The sequence below is a fragment of the Schistocerca nitens genome, chromosome 2, assembly GCF_023898315.1.
Source record: "Schistocerca nitens isolate TAMUIC-IGC-003100 chromosome 2, iqSchNite1.1, whole genome shotgun sequence".
In the NCBI taxonomy this organism is placed as follows: Eukaryota; Metazoa; Arthropoda; class Insecta; order Orthoptera; family Acrididae; genus Schistocerca; species Schistocerca nitens.
The window spans coordinates 209,571,014-209,585,781 of NC_064615.1; the positions used below are offsets into that span (position 1 = coordinate 209,571,014).

General features: G+C 43.0%; 1 pseudogene; it reads right to left on the reverse strand.

Annotated features, from left to right (window-relative positions):
• Window positions 1-13,726: 13,726 nt before the first annotated feature.
• Window positions 13,727-13,844, reverse strand: LOC126238020 (5S ribosomal RNA; annotated as a pseudogene).
• Window positions 13,845-14,768: the final 924 nt, after the last annotated feature.

Genomic DNA, 14,768 nt, shown 5'->3' on the forward strand with positions numbered 1-14,768 from the left:
CACTCAGAAGACTTCAAATAATACGTACATAACGTTTCGCATTCGTAGCATTGTTTTCGGCTAAGGAAAAACTGCGGTGAATTACTTTCTAGACAACCCACGTACTTTCGAAACTACAGGGCGTTGCACATTTATTACTATAGGCTTCAAGGGGTGTAGAGAGTACTTCGTGAAAATAAGCTTAAAGATCCAATCATTACCAAATCTTCCTCTTAATGATAGACACACAGAATGAGAGGAAGGCGCCTCGTCTATCTATGTTGCTACAACAAGGGCCGCCTGACACTGATGTGTGCGTAAGTGGGAGGGTGGACTGTGGTGCTCCACGGATGCGCCGCATAGTCGTCACTGAAGAGGACCCGACGGCGAGTGCTCGAAACACTGCCCGTGCCATGGCCTCCTGTACAACACACAGGTCAGAGCTCGCTGTCTCCGCTGTGAGAATACCGTGAAGCGGGACATTTGAATGTGATCCGATCTTCAATCTTATTTTACATCCAGACGGTACATATCCGGCATTTGTGACGACAGCCTTCAGTGCTTACTTTCTGTGAATGAGTGTGACACCAAGTGCAGCTGAACCCCGTGTCTATGTGTGTGCATAACCTGCAAAATTTACATTATGAGAATTAATTTGTCGTGGATATCAGGAGACGATGCAATCACCATGACCATAGCATCCAGCCGCTCCCGGCCTAGATGATGATGCCGTAAAACCGTTATCTGATGAGCAACCAGCAGTGGCTTCAAAAGTAATTAATGATACCGGACATATATTGTTTTTAAATGTGACATGATTCCACCAGACTGTGTTTTAAATTACTTTGTTTGTACTGTTAGTTTCAGAAACTGTCCATTTTCAAGTGCATCTGAAAAACGCTCAACACGCCATAATGGTAAAAAATAAAAAGAGAGCAAGCACATGAAGGTCATGTAACTGCACTGACTACAGCGTTAAATAAGCATAATAGCTACTACCTCTGTAACAGATGTGGATACATTATTGCCATTTCCTTAAAATATCGCATGCCACGCATATTTATACATCGACGTCACACTCCGCAAGCCAGGTGTGTGGCGGATGTTACTTTCGGTACTACTATCTGATCCTTCCAACACTGTTCCACTCAAGAATAGTGCTTGGGAAGAATGATTGTCGATAAGTGTATTGGCTCTGATTTCTCGAATTTTCTCCTCGTGGTCAACATGCGAGATGTTTGTTGGGGAAAAATGGCTCTGAGCACTATGGGACTTAACATCTATGGTCATCAGTCCCCTAGAACTTAGAACTACTTAAACCTAACTAACCTAAGGACAGCACACAACACCCAGCCATCACGAGGCAGAGAAAATCCCTGACCCCGCCGGGAATCGAACCCGGGAACCCGGGCGTGGGAAGCGAGAACGCTACCGCACGACCACGAGATGCGGGCGTTTGTTGGGGAAGTAGTATGTTCTCCGACTCCTTCTGAAAACTGCTGTCACCAAATTTCAATAGTATATCTCTCCGTGATGCACAACGCCTCTCTTGTAACGTCTGCCAGTGGAGTTTGTTTAGCATCTCCATAACACTACCTCGCCAGCTAAACGATCCCGTGACGAAGTGCACCACTCTTCGTTGGGTCTTCTCTATCTCCTCTGTCAGTCCTACCTGATGGGCATCCCAGATAGATGAACAATACTCAAGAATCGGGCGAGCAAGCGCCTTATAAGCCACGTCTTTCGTGGATGAGTTACATTTCCTCAAGACTTTTCCCTCTGAATCTGAGTCTGGTATCTGCTTTTCCCATTATCTGTTTTATGTGGTCATTCCACGTTAGGTCGCTCTGTATTTTTACGCCTAGATATTTTACGGCAGACGCTGTCTCCAGCTGTTTGTCATCAATAGTGAAGCTGTATAGTATGTATGCGCAATGTGTTACATTTATTTACGTTCAGGGTCAACTGCCAGAGCCTGCACCATTCATCAGTTCTCTGCAAGTCGTTCTGCAAATTCTATCTTATGGCGTTGCTGCCGTAGTACAGACAACTGAATCGTCTGCGAATAGCCTTAAAGAGCATCTGACGCTTTCTACTAGATCATTTATACATATTGTAAATAAGAGTAGCAACGGTCCCATCACATTTCCTTGTTGTACCCCGGGTATTATCTTTACATCTATCGATTTTGTTCCGTTAAGAGCGAGTTGTTGAGTTCTATCTGCAAGAAAAACTAGAATACAATCGCAAGTCTGCTTCTATACTCCGTAAGCTTGTATTTTTTTCGTTAAACGGCAATGCGGGATGGTGTCAAATGCCTCACTGAAATCAAGGAACAAGGCATAAACCTGAGCGCCGTTGTCCACTACGCTGTGGATCTCGTGGAGGAACAGAGCGAGCTGAGTTTCGCAGCATCTCTGTTTGCGAAATCCATGTTGATTTTTGTAGAGGAGATGCTCATTTTCGATGTGCACAACATTATCGTCAGCAGACATCTTCTGAAATATGAGGTCCATGATATGCAAAATGCTCTCGAGAACGATAACATTACTATTTTATTAAAATGTTACATCTAGAAAGAAGCACCATCGGAACAAACGAAGAAATATTCTACACTATGAACCCCAATATATACAACTGTTAAAATGATTGTCAAATGCGCATGAATGCGCAAAAAATCTAAAGTGTCAGTCAGAGAATAAAAATACAAGGATCCTATTGTACTATCGATACGATTTCAGAATATAACTGTGCCTTATAGTAACAGAGACATGTTCACTTGAATATACAAATAGGTGTCACACGTAAGCACACATAAAGAGGTTATTGGTATTACTGTCAAAACACATATCATCGACAGAACATAAATATTTATATCATATATGTTCACTATACTATTGATAAGTGACACACACATGTAGTGTCGATTCTCGAACACAACATCTTAATGCAAGACGTCAAAGAATGTGTTACATTATACCTATACTATATGATCAAAAGTATCCGGACACCCCTTAAAACATACGTTTTTCATATTAGGTGCATTGCGCTGCCACCTATAGCCAGGTACCCCATAGCAGCGACCTCAGTAGTCATTGGACATCGAGAGAGAGGAGAATGGGCCACTCCGCGGAACTCACGGACTTCGAACGTAGCCACGTGATTGGGTGCCGCTTTTGTCATACATCTGAACGCAATATTTCCACACTCCTAAACATCCCTAGGTCCACTGTTTCCCATATGATAGTGAAGAGGAAACGTGAAGGGACACGTACAGCTCAAAAGCGTACATGCCGACCTCGTCTGTTGACTGACAGAGACCGCCGAATGTTGAAGAGGGTCGTAATGTGTAATACGCAACATCTATCCAGACCATCACACAGGAATTCGAAACTGCATCAGGATCCACTGCACGTACTATGATAGTTAGGCCGGAGCTGAGAAAACTTGGATCTCATGGTCGAGCGGCTGTTCATAAGCCACATATCACGTCGGTAAATGCCAAACGACGCCTCGCTTGGTGTAAGGAGCGTAAACATTGGATGATTGAACAGTGGAAAAACGCTGTGTGGTGTGACAAATCACGATACACATTGTGGCGATCCGATGGCAGGTGTCGGTATGGCGAATGCCTGGTGAACGTCATCTGCCAGGGTGTGCAGTGACAACAGTAAAATCCGGAGGCGGTGGTGTTATGATGTGGTGGCGGTTTTCATGGAAGAGGCTTGCACCCCTTGTTGTTTTGGGTCTCACTATCACAGCACAGACCTGCACTGATGTTTTAAGCATCTTCTTGCTTCCAACTGTCGAAGAGCAATTCGGGGATGGCGATTGCATCTTTCAACGCGATCGAGCATCTGTTCATAATGTACGGACTGTGACGGAGAGATTACACTACAATAACATCCCTATAATGAACTGCCCTGCACAGAATCCTGGCCTGAATCCTATAGAACACCTTGGGGGTATTTTGGAACGCCGACGTCGTGCGAGGGCCTCACCGACCGATTTCGATACCTCTCCACAGTGCAGCACTTCGTGAAGAATAGGCTGCCATTGCCCAAGAAACCTTCCAGCAACTGGTTGAACGTATGCCTGCGAGAGTGGAAGCTGTCATCAAGGCTAAGAGTGGGCCAACATCATATTGAATTCGAGCGCTAACGATGGAGGGCGCCATGAACTTGTGAGTCATTTCCAACTAGGAGTCCGGATACTTTTGATCACATAGTGTATGTCTTTCTTCTAAATCACGTGTTCAGAACTACAGAACATCATAATATGAACAGACATCAGAAGTGAAATGCAGGGGTTGAAATTGCTCTGAGCACTATGGGACTTAACATCGGAGGTCATACCTCCCATAGACTCAGAACTACTCAGCTCTTTCGTGAGCCGTGGGAAACATGCTTACCACTACAATTAACTCGCTCCTAGTCCCGTGGGATTCACAGTTCCCACCTCTGTACGGTTTTACCACCTAGTGAACAGTATAGTGTACTACTTCCAATCGGAAGTTCCCGCCGTTTTACTGTACCTTCGCGCAGAGGCATTGTATAGCTGTTTGCGTGACATTTTGTGACTTTTTCCTCAAAGCTATAGTATAAGCTAAATACTTTTGATTTACTAAAATTTATGAAGGAACACGTAAAATTGGAACGAGGAGAATTCCAGTTTGAAACCATTCAGTCACTTTCCTGTCCTCAATTCATGACCCATGAGAAACAGCCACAGTGAAAAGGAAAAACAAGGATGGTACTAGTACAGAGATTTCTTGTCCTGAAGTTGTGGCAGAATACAGCAGAATAATGGGTGGTGTCGATAAGTTGGATCAATTCCGAGAAAGGTATGCTATTGGCAGACGTTCTGTAAAAGGGTGGCACAGAATATTTTATTTCCTGGTGGATGTTGCTGCAGTTAACAGATTTATCCTGTGGAAAATTAGTAAAAGGGAAAGTGGACAGCATGATCAGCTCACATACAGGATCCATCTAGCCAGACAATTGATCGCTGGCTTCTCATCTCAAAAAAGGCGTGGACAAAAACCTGTCTTTCTGGCAAAAAGGGGTAAAGTACCTGAAGATTTGCGTCATGTGGCTGTAGGGGAGCATCAACCCATTTTAGGGAAACCTACTGGATGTGCCGTCATTGTAGTACCAAAGCTACGGAAAAGAGCACTCGCTGTGTTTGTACATATTGTGAAACACCATTTTGCATAGACCCATGTTTCAGAAAATTTCATGGCAAGTAATTGTGGAAAATAATTGTAACAGGAGAAGTAAATTTATCAAATAAATATGACATATATTGAAAAAGTTGTTTTTGTCATTTAACTCCAAGGAAGGGCAGTGGGAAGAATGCTTCCCACCTTGTTGTGTGACTTCACTTTCACAGTTGGAGTAAATTTGATATTCAGTATGATAAATACACCTATCTGTTAACTACTATCTGATCATTCATTAAAAAAAAACTGCTCAATAATTCTGCCCACGGAAGGGTTAAACCTAACTAACCTAAGGACATCACACACATCCATGCCCGTGGCAGGATTCGAACCTGCGACAGTAGCAGCAGCGCGGCTCCGGACTGAAGCGCTCGGCCACCGTGGCCGGCGAAAACACACGTGTTAGGTCCATAGATAGCCGATGCCCTTACAGGAAATAATAACGGTATGGTTTCTATAGGTAAGTATGATTTTTGTTTAACGCTTTATCAAATGTAGTTACATGAATTTCATGATTCTGTTCCCTTTTTTATTTTTTATTTCATTATTATGGTGTGTTACATAATAATGAACACTGTTCACTTCAAAATGGACAGTGTTTGAAACTAACAGGGCAGGTAAAGTAATTTAAAACAAAGCCTGGCGGAATCACGTAGTTTTCCAAACATATTGAGGTAGTAGATCCTACCCAGAAGAAAATAAACAAAATAAATCATATCAGATAATAAAACTTCAACTTTCAGCACATTATACGGAAATAAATCGCCAAGTGAATACTGTGTAAGGATGATTTATAACAACTAAATTTTTTTGAAAACAGCTGTTAATTGCCAAAGAAAATGGATTAGAAAGTAGTCCCTCGTGGGAAACGATTTCCGTCTAACTCACCTCAGCTTCTTGCTCTGCCCCTCAATTTTCAATTTAAATTACACAGTATCGCTTAGAGAAGAAACAGCCTCAAGTTTTACATAAAAGTGTAAAGTGTAATTTTTGTTCGATGTGCCTATCATTTGTGATGTGGCAAACTTCCCACGGTAATCAGTTTCTTCCCAGACTTGTTGCAGCAAATCGGGCGTAACTTGTGCAACGGCAGGGTAGACCCGATTTTTCAGGTCCTCTAAATTATTTGGCAGGGGAGGACCATACACACCGACTTTAATGAAACCCCAGAGAAAGAAATCCAATGGTACAAACCTGGGGAGCGAGGGGGGCATACGATTGGCCCATCACGGCCAATCCACTGACCTGAGAAGCGATTATCGAGGAAACTTGGACTTCCGTAAGGAAATGAGGTGGTGCACGGTCTTCCTGGAAGTAAACCATCCCACCTCAGTCACCTTAATCCTTATCGTTGCAGAGTGCGTTTCATGAAACCAAAACACATACTAGCACGCTCTGCACCAGTGAAAGCAGCCGTTTTAACTCTGCAATACTCTAGCGCTCCTGTTGGCGCGATGGGTGTACTAATGCACTATGTCAAGGTACAAGCTGTGAAGGGAGATGAGAGCGGCAATTTCCCGTCGCAGAGCACGTGGATGGCGGTTGCTACGGGGCCGTGGCGAGCGACTAGCATTTACGCGGCCTTGGAAAAATCCGAGCAGACGCTTGGCAGGGGCGCGTATAGCCACGTTGGCGCGCTTGGATAAATTTATATGCCAGAGAAAAATTGATAAAAACAGAACAAACAGTGACACGGAGGTGCGAGTTGGCACTCATTGACAGAAAAATATGTAAAGCTAAAGTATCTAAACGTGCCACAAAACATATAATACTTTAAAAGTTATTGTTGTCTTAAAAATTGTAAATTTATGGAAGTTTAAAAGCTAATATCTCGGCAACGCTTTGGCCGATAAACTTAAACGAAGTGCATACGGATGCGGCTAGTAGAGCTGCACCGAGCAGTCATAGCCGATTTAGAGGAATCTGTACCATTTTTGAATGAGTGGTTGGAATATGGGATTCGACTGAGAGAAACTGTGTTTTTGGTAACAAATAATTTTAAAGAGACGAAAATAACGGCAGAAATCTAAAGTTTAAAGAGGTAGATGAGTAATTAAGTATGTATTTTTATTTATCTTTAGTATAAAAAATCTGGGAGAAGCAAAATCGCGCCACAAGATCATTATTTGTGAGAAAACGGTGGCAGATATAAAAAAAATGGACTTTAGATTGTCATTGGCCGGAAAATTTCCATACTTTTCAGTGTATCATATGTGTTTAGAATACTCGTAATTTTATTCTCAAACATTCTTTTGAGCTAGGCATTCGATTCCAGGGTGCATAGGGCAGCCATCTTTGTCGAGAGGGGAGTTGAGTTTGAGCGACGCTAAGAGCCGGACGTGCCGCGCATCTTGAGGTAGTATATATATATATATATATATATATATATATATATATATATATATATATATATATATATATTTTTTTTTTTTTTTTTTTTCGTGCCATAGCATGTGGGGGCTCGAGCCAAACTATCCAGTCTACAGTGCGTAGTGTCCAGTACAGTTGTAACTACTTGAATCAAACTTGACGTCGTTGGCTACAAAATGAACATCTACCGTTTCTGTAAGTTATCTCAATAAATTTCTGTATCATCCCAGAGTTTTAAAGTCCTCTTTGACTCACCCTGTATACTTTGTTTTGACCATATTATATTCCGAATTCTTGCAGAATGGTGATACAAAAGAGAAACAGGTACCGTAGCTGAGTCTGTTATTAGCTGGTGTCTTGATACTGCATAGGATGCCAAAATTTTATTGTATAAGCTCTGCAAACTGTTGCCTTTTTACGCGAGACACAGAATATTTTGTTGCACGTAAGTGTCTACTGAGCCACACGCAGCTGTTTTTTATTGTTAGTTCGAAATATATGTATTTAGTACATACCTGATGACACAAAACAGGAGAGGATAAGATGTAAGAGAAAGAGGTCTTACATTGGAACATGGAACACTAAAAATTCCCATCTGCGTTTGTATTAAGTTGGTGCGTCAGTTTGTAGTATTTTTGTTTTTCATGTTGGTATTCCGTTTGATATTGGTTTATTTATCGATTGTGATTTTTTATTTGAAGTTCACTGTTACTACTAGAGTTTATATATTGACAATTTGTCGTCTGGAGATAGTAGATGGAGCTGTGGACGGTAGAAAATTGAGTGCCAAGTGGAGAAGTCGGAACATTTCCGACGTACTGTATTCCTCCGTTTGAGTTCAATAGAAGGGTGACGGTAGCGGAAGCAGCCAGAAACATTTGCGCCCTATGTGGGGATAACCCCACTGTCAGAGCACGGCAAGAAAACTGATATTTATTGTCAACAACGTTCAGGTAAACCTTCGGGATTTCATTAAGATCGTTTAAACGCATTAATCCCCAATGACCCAAGTCGGTGTACTCGAAAACTGGCAGATGTGATGAACTGTGATCATTCCAGCATCGTGCGACATTTGCATGCAGTAAGGAGGCTCAAAATTCGGCTGTGTGGGTACCGCATGCTCTAAGCCAAAATCTCGAAAAGCAGCAGGTGGTCTTCTGTTCATTTCGGCTTGCTCCTCGTCAATTGGTTCGTGAACAACCTGTATCGTTACTGGTGACTAGAAATGGTCATTTATGCTAACATAACGTAAAAAAGAAATGGTTGAGGGAAAAAAGCAGCAAATCCTCATCCAAATACTTTCCCGCGCATCAGCAAAAGGTTATGTTATACATCTGGTGTAACAGCGACGGTGTGGTATACCACGAATTGCTTCCTCAAGGTGAACCCATTACTGCTGATATTTATTGGCAACAACTGAGACGACTTGTAGTCGCAAATTGGGAACAGCAACCATGAAGACGCAGTATACACGAGTTGGGCTGCGAAATCTTTCCGCACCCACCTTATTCGCCTGATCTTGCCCCCTAGATTTTCACATTTTCCGCTCTATGTTGAACAACCTTCAAGGATCTTCCTTTCCGGATGAAAATGCGTTCCGAACATGGCTCGACGAGTTTTTCGCCTAAAAACGACGTGATTTCTACAGTCGGGGAATAGAAAAACTGCCAAACTGTTGTCAATAGGGAAGGAAAATATGTTGTTAATGACTAAAGCCTGTGTTATGCGTATCTGTTGTGCTTAATATGTGTACGGAAGAACGTTACGAACTTATGTACCATACCATTAATATCCCTCATTCCCAAGCGTCCATATATTGCACTATAAAATACTTTCATATTTCACTCCTAAGTCTCCGTTCGGATGTAAGTTTCGTTTAAAACAACATGCTGGAAGGTCTACAGTGGTTATCCCCCAGTAAAATACGCTATTTTGTGATCCTGTAGCACGGCAAGAAACATGCTTCTGATATTATACTTTGACACAAATAATAAGCTACACTAACACTTTCGTTGTTTTCACCAGACCCAGCAGCTAAATAAATGTGTTTCCAACATGGCTGAGCATTGAATGGGACTGAGCGTGAATGACAGATACGTGTATGGACCAGCAACTTTTCAGTTCGGTGACACGGAAGACAGACTCTTATGTAGATCGTCTTAACAATTTCATGCAGAAAATCACAGGAAACGTAAGTCTATGTGAACGTTCCAAGATTTACACCCACTTTCGAATACCACACTAATGTCTTAACTGTGTTGCCACTTCTCTCAATGATTCATTTAATACTTACATTTGCTATCGCTAATATCATTTCACTCTAAATTCATCTATGGTTTTAGCAGTGTAAATTTATAACTAGTAACTGCAAAACTCATAAATTTCTTACTTTTTGATGATTGATGTGGAGATCGTGATCAAAAGTATCCGCACACTTGACTGAAAATTAATTACAAGTTCGTGGCGCTCTACATCGGTAATTCTGGAATTCAATATGGCGTTGGCCCACCATTAGCCTTGATGACAGCTTCCACTCTCGCAGGCATACGTTCAATCATGTGCTGGAAGGTTTCTTGGGGAATGGGAGCCCATTCTTCACGGACTGTGGAGAGGTATCGATGACGGTCCGTGTGGCCTGGCACGAAGTCTGCGTTCCAAAACATCCCAAAGGTGTTCCATGGGATTCAGGTCAGGACTCTGTGCAGGCCAGTCCATTACAGGGATGTTATTGTCGTGTAGCCACTCCGCTACAGCCCATACATTATGAACAGGCGCTCGATCGTTTTGAAGGATGCAGTCGCCATACCCGAATTGCTCATCAACAGTGGGATGCAAGAAAATGCTTAAAACATCAGTGTAGGCCTGTGCTGTGATAGCGCCACGCAAAACAACAAGGGGTACAAGCCCACTCCATGAAAACCACGACCACACCATAGCACCACCGCCTCCGAATTTTGCTGTTGACACTACACACGCTGGCGGATGACGTTCACCGGGCATTCGCCATCCCCACACCCTGCCATCAAAATGGTTCAAATGGCTCTGAGCACTATGGGACTTAACATCTGAGGTCATCAGTCCCATAGAACTACTTTAACCTAACTAACCCAAGGACATCACACACATCCATGTCCGAGGCAAGATTCGAACCTGCGACCGTAGTAGCAGCGCGGTTTCGGTCTGAAGCGCCTAGAACCGCTCGGTCAAAAAGGCCGACCCCTGCCATCGGATCGCCACATTATGTACCGTGATTCGTCACTCCACACAACGTTTTTCACTGTTCAATCGTCCAATGTCTTGCTCCTCACACCAAGCGAGGCGCCGTTTGGTATTTATCGGCGTGATGTGTGGCTTATGAGCAGCCCCTCGAACATAAAATCCAAGTTTCCTCACCTCCCGCCTAAGTGTCATAGTACTTGAAGTGGATTCTGATGCAGTTTGGAATTCCTGGGTGTTGGTCTGGATAGGTGTCTGCCTATTACACGTTATGAACATCTTCAACTTTCAGCGGTCTCTGTCGGTCAACAGACGAGGTCGGCCTGTACGCTTTTGTGCTGTATGTGTCCCTTCATGTTTCCACTTCACTGTCACATCGTTAACAGTGGACCTAGGCTTGTTTAGGAGTGTGGAAATCTCGCGTATAGACGTATGACACAAATGTCACCCAGTCACCTGACCAAGTTCAAAGTCCGTGAGTTCCGCGGAGCGTCCCATTCTGCTCTCCCACGATGTCTAATGACTACTGAGTTCGCTAAAATGTGGTACCTGGCAGTAGGTGGCAGCACAATGCACCTAATATGCAAAACGTATGTTTTGGGGGTGTCCGGATACTTTTGATCACGTAGTGTATGTGGCGTAAAGTACTTGCTAAGGGTGAACAAAAGGAAGAACGAATGTAATAACTAGACAAAGGTCACAGTTACAGATGGTAGCATAAAGTAAATGATTTTTCTTTCCTATGAAGCTTGGCTGCAGAAGATGATCAGATTGAGGAAGAGTTGATAAGGAAAGGTTGTACGAGAAAACAAATCTTCAATCAACGAAACAAATCTACTTCTACTGTATTTTGATATGACTTTGAGCACAGTATTTTCCAAATTAAATATGCAGCACATTTACAGACTGTTTAAAGCGAAAAGCAGGAAATAAATATGCACTGAAGACATTTTCAAATGTGACGTAACTGAAAGATTAAAAAAACTGAGGTACAAAATATGCATGACTGGATGAAGACGTGTGCAATGCCCTACAAAGGGATTTGGAAATGCTGGTAGGAGGAAAAGGGAGGAGCATTTGAGACAGCAAAGACTGGAACGTGCCTTGTAAACTGGTGCGTAGAGTGTGGACTATGTGAAAAGAAGGAAGTGACGCAGTATAGAAAGAAATACTGATAAGCAGTAAGTCAATAAAAATATCTGAGATTAAATATAGGAGGGACCAGGATTATGGCCTGTGGGTATATTGAACTTGAATAAAACAGAAAAAACTCCAATTTGACGATTTAATCACGACCAGTTTCGCTGCGTTAAAGCAGCATCTTCAGGTGGTACTACATGGATAGCAAAGCATCCTTGTGATCTATATACAAGGTGAAGAAAAATTCGCGCACCCTGACTTCGCAGAGTGATTCCTCATTTACTAGCAATACAAAAGTATCTCTCACAAAATTTCGTCCTGCGCCTATTTCCGGCAGTAAATAATGTTAAAGGTTGGCAATCTGGTAACACTAATCATATGTATGGTAACTACCTTTGTCAGCATATTGCCGTAACGCTGTACAGTTACTGCAGTGGGTAGCACTTTGGTTTAGCGTGCAGGAGGTTGGGAGTTCGATTCTGGGTCAAGGCGTATTTGTTTTTATTTGCTAAATGTAGTCTGTGTGGTACGATATCTGGTGTCTTAATCGTCATATAGCGATTACAGTGGATCTTCTACAAAACATTTTCACTTACATACTACGAACACAGAAGTGGAAATACAATCGTTTTCACTCGTCAGCTTTTAAAGAAGCCTTTTGCACGTCGTGGACGCGAATTGAGTCACACCATTGTATCTACTAGATTCCAAACCTGTTCTCCGTGTACCATCCGCCAATGGTTCCATCGATTAGTACCAACTATTATTCTTGCCGAGTTCAGGTCCACTACATTTCGTTGTGGCCTTACGTCACCAGCAGGGCTATCAGCGCGCTTTGCAAATAATTCCCAAACATTTGCTAAGTAAATCTCAGAAACATGAGGCACACGAATACTGTATTATTATATAGCAGAATAAAACTGAAAAAAAAAAAAACTAATACGCCTCGACGCTGTATTGAATCCTCGACCTCCTGCGCGCTAACCCAAAACTCTTATCAACTGCACCACCTACACAACCTCATCCGATATGCCGATAAAGGTAGTTACCGTACATGTGATTACATTATTGCCAGATTTCCAAACTTTAACGTTCATGTAGGCCTACTACTAGAAATATGCGCAGGATTAAATTTTGTGAGAGATATTTCTGTATTGCTAGTAAGAGAGGAATCGCTCTGCGAAGTTCGAATGCTCGAATTTTTCTTCACCCTGTATAAAGAATGTAACTTCATACGGCTTTTTGTACTTCAACTGCATTCAGTTTGCACATGGATGTACATGTAGACCCAACAGCTTAACTAACGTCTGGCTTCCCGGCCAATGAGTTACGTTTCTCAGACAGACATTCCACTGGTGGTATCTTATTTTATACTTAACCATGTTTATTACATTAACTACGTTCCGTTTAGTGCCTCATTCCCTGCACTTCTCGCCCCATTGCACTATCGATTATTATTTGTTAATGACTTACTCTCTTCAGAGGGTTGGACTGTGTGACTACGATTACTCGGGGCATCTCCGTGTGCTAATATATGTGACACTGCTATAAGTGCTTTTATTTAGGTTTACTTTTACTAAAACTAAACTAAACTCCTCCCTAACAGGCCATGAAGGCCCAACGGTACCTACCGGCCGTCGTGTTATTCTCGGCCCACGGGCATCACTGGATGTGGATATGGAGGGGCATGTGGTCAGTACACCGTTCTCCCGGCCGTATATCGGTTTCCGTGACCGGAGCAGCTACTTCTCAGTCAAGTAACTCCTCAGTTTGCCTCACAAGGGCTGAGTGCACCCCGCTTGCCAACAGCGCTAGACAGACCGGATGGTCACCCATCCAAGTGCTAGCCCAGCCCGACAGCGCTTAACTTCGGTGATCTGACGGGAACCGGTGTTACCACTGCGGCAAGGCCTTTACCTTTACTGCTTTTTTAAATGCATGAGTTACAAGTATGCTTTCCTTACCATGTTGAACCACTTGAGGATGCTGCTTTAATGCAGTAAAACCGGTCGCGATTAAATCTTCACTTGACAGCTTTTTGCTCTTTTGTTGAAGTTCAATTAACCTTGGAGTTCAACAGCTGTTGCTGTCCATATTACAAAGTTGTGTACTGTGTGATTCAGTTTGTGTCTCAGGCAGATCATATTCATTGACTTAAAGTGTTTAGTAAGAGGGAGCACTCTCCAGTATAGCGTGTCTCTGTGTGCGCTTGTTCGTGTGTGTGTGTGAGTGTTTACACGTGACACTTCGTCTCGCGGCCGCGTGTACAAAGTGTTTAATAGAGGGAGCACACTCTAGTTTACGCGTGTCCCTGTGTGCGCTTGTTCGCGTGTGTGTCTGTGTGTGTGTGTGTGTGTGTTTACACGTGAAACTTCGTCTCGCGGCCACGTGTACAAACAGCGTCCGTAATGACCCTGTGGAAGACCACCGAACGCGCAATTTCCTCGCTTGGGGTGCGACTGTTCCCCGCCCCTCCTCCCAACCCAGCCACAACAGACAGCCGAAGTCCGCAAGTTGGTCGTCACGCGCAAGGAAATTGCTTTCTCACTTCGCTGTCCCGAAGGACTGTACATCTGCAGAGCGATGCGGATTTCTGTCTGGAAAGAGGAAGCAGCTGACTGGGTTAACGTGAAATAAGGAGTGCCATAGGGTTCGGTTCTGGGCCCGCTGCTTTTCTTGATATCCTGACGAAAATAGAGTTACATCGTAAATACATGACCTAGAACATGTTAATTTTAATTTCATTTATTTGCGAGATTTTGTCAGTACTTTTTAATGCAGAAAAAAGCCGTCCCTACAGATATATGGTGAAAGTACATGATGGGTACTTGAACTCTTCTGG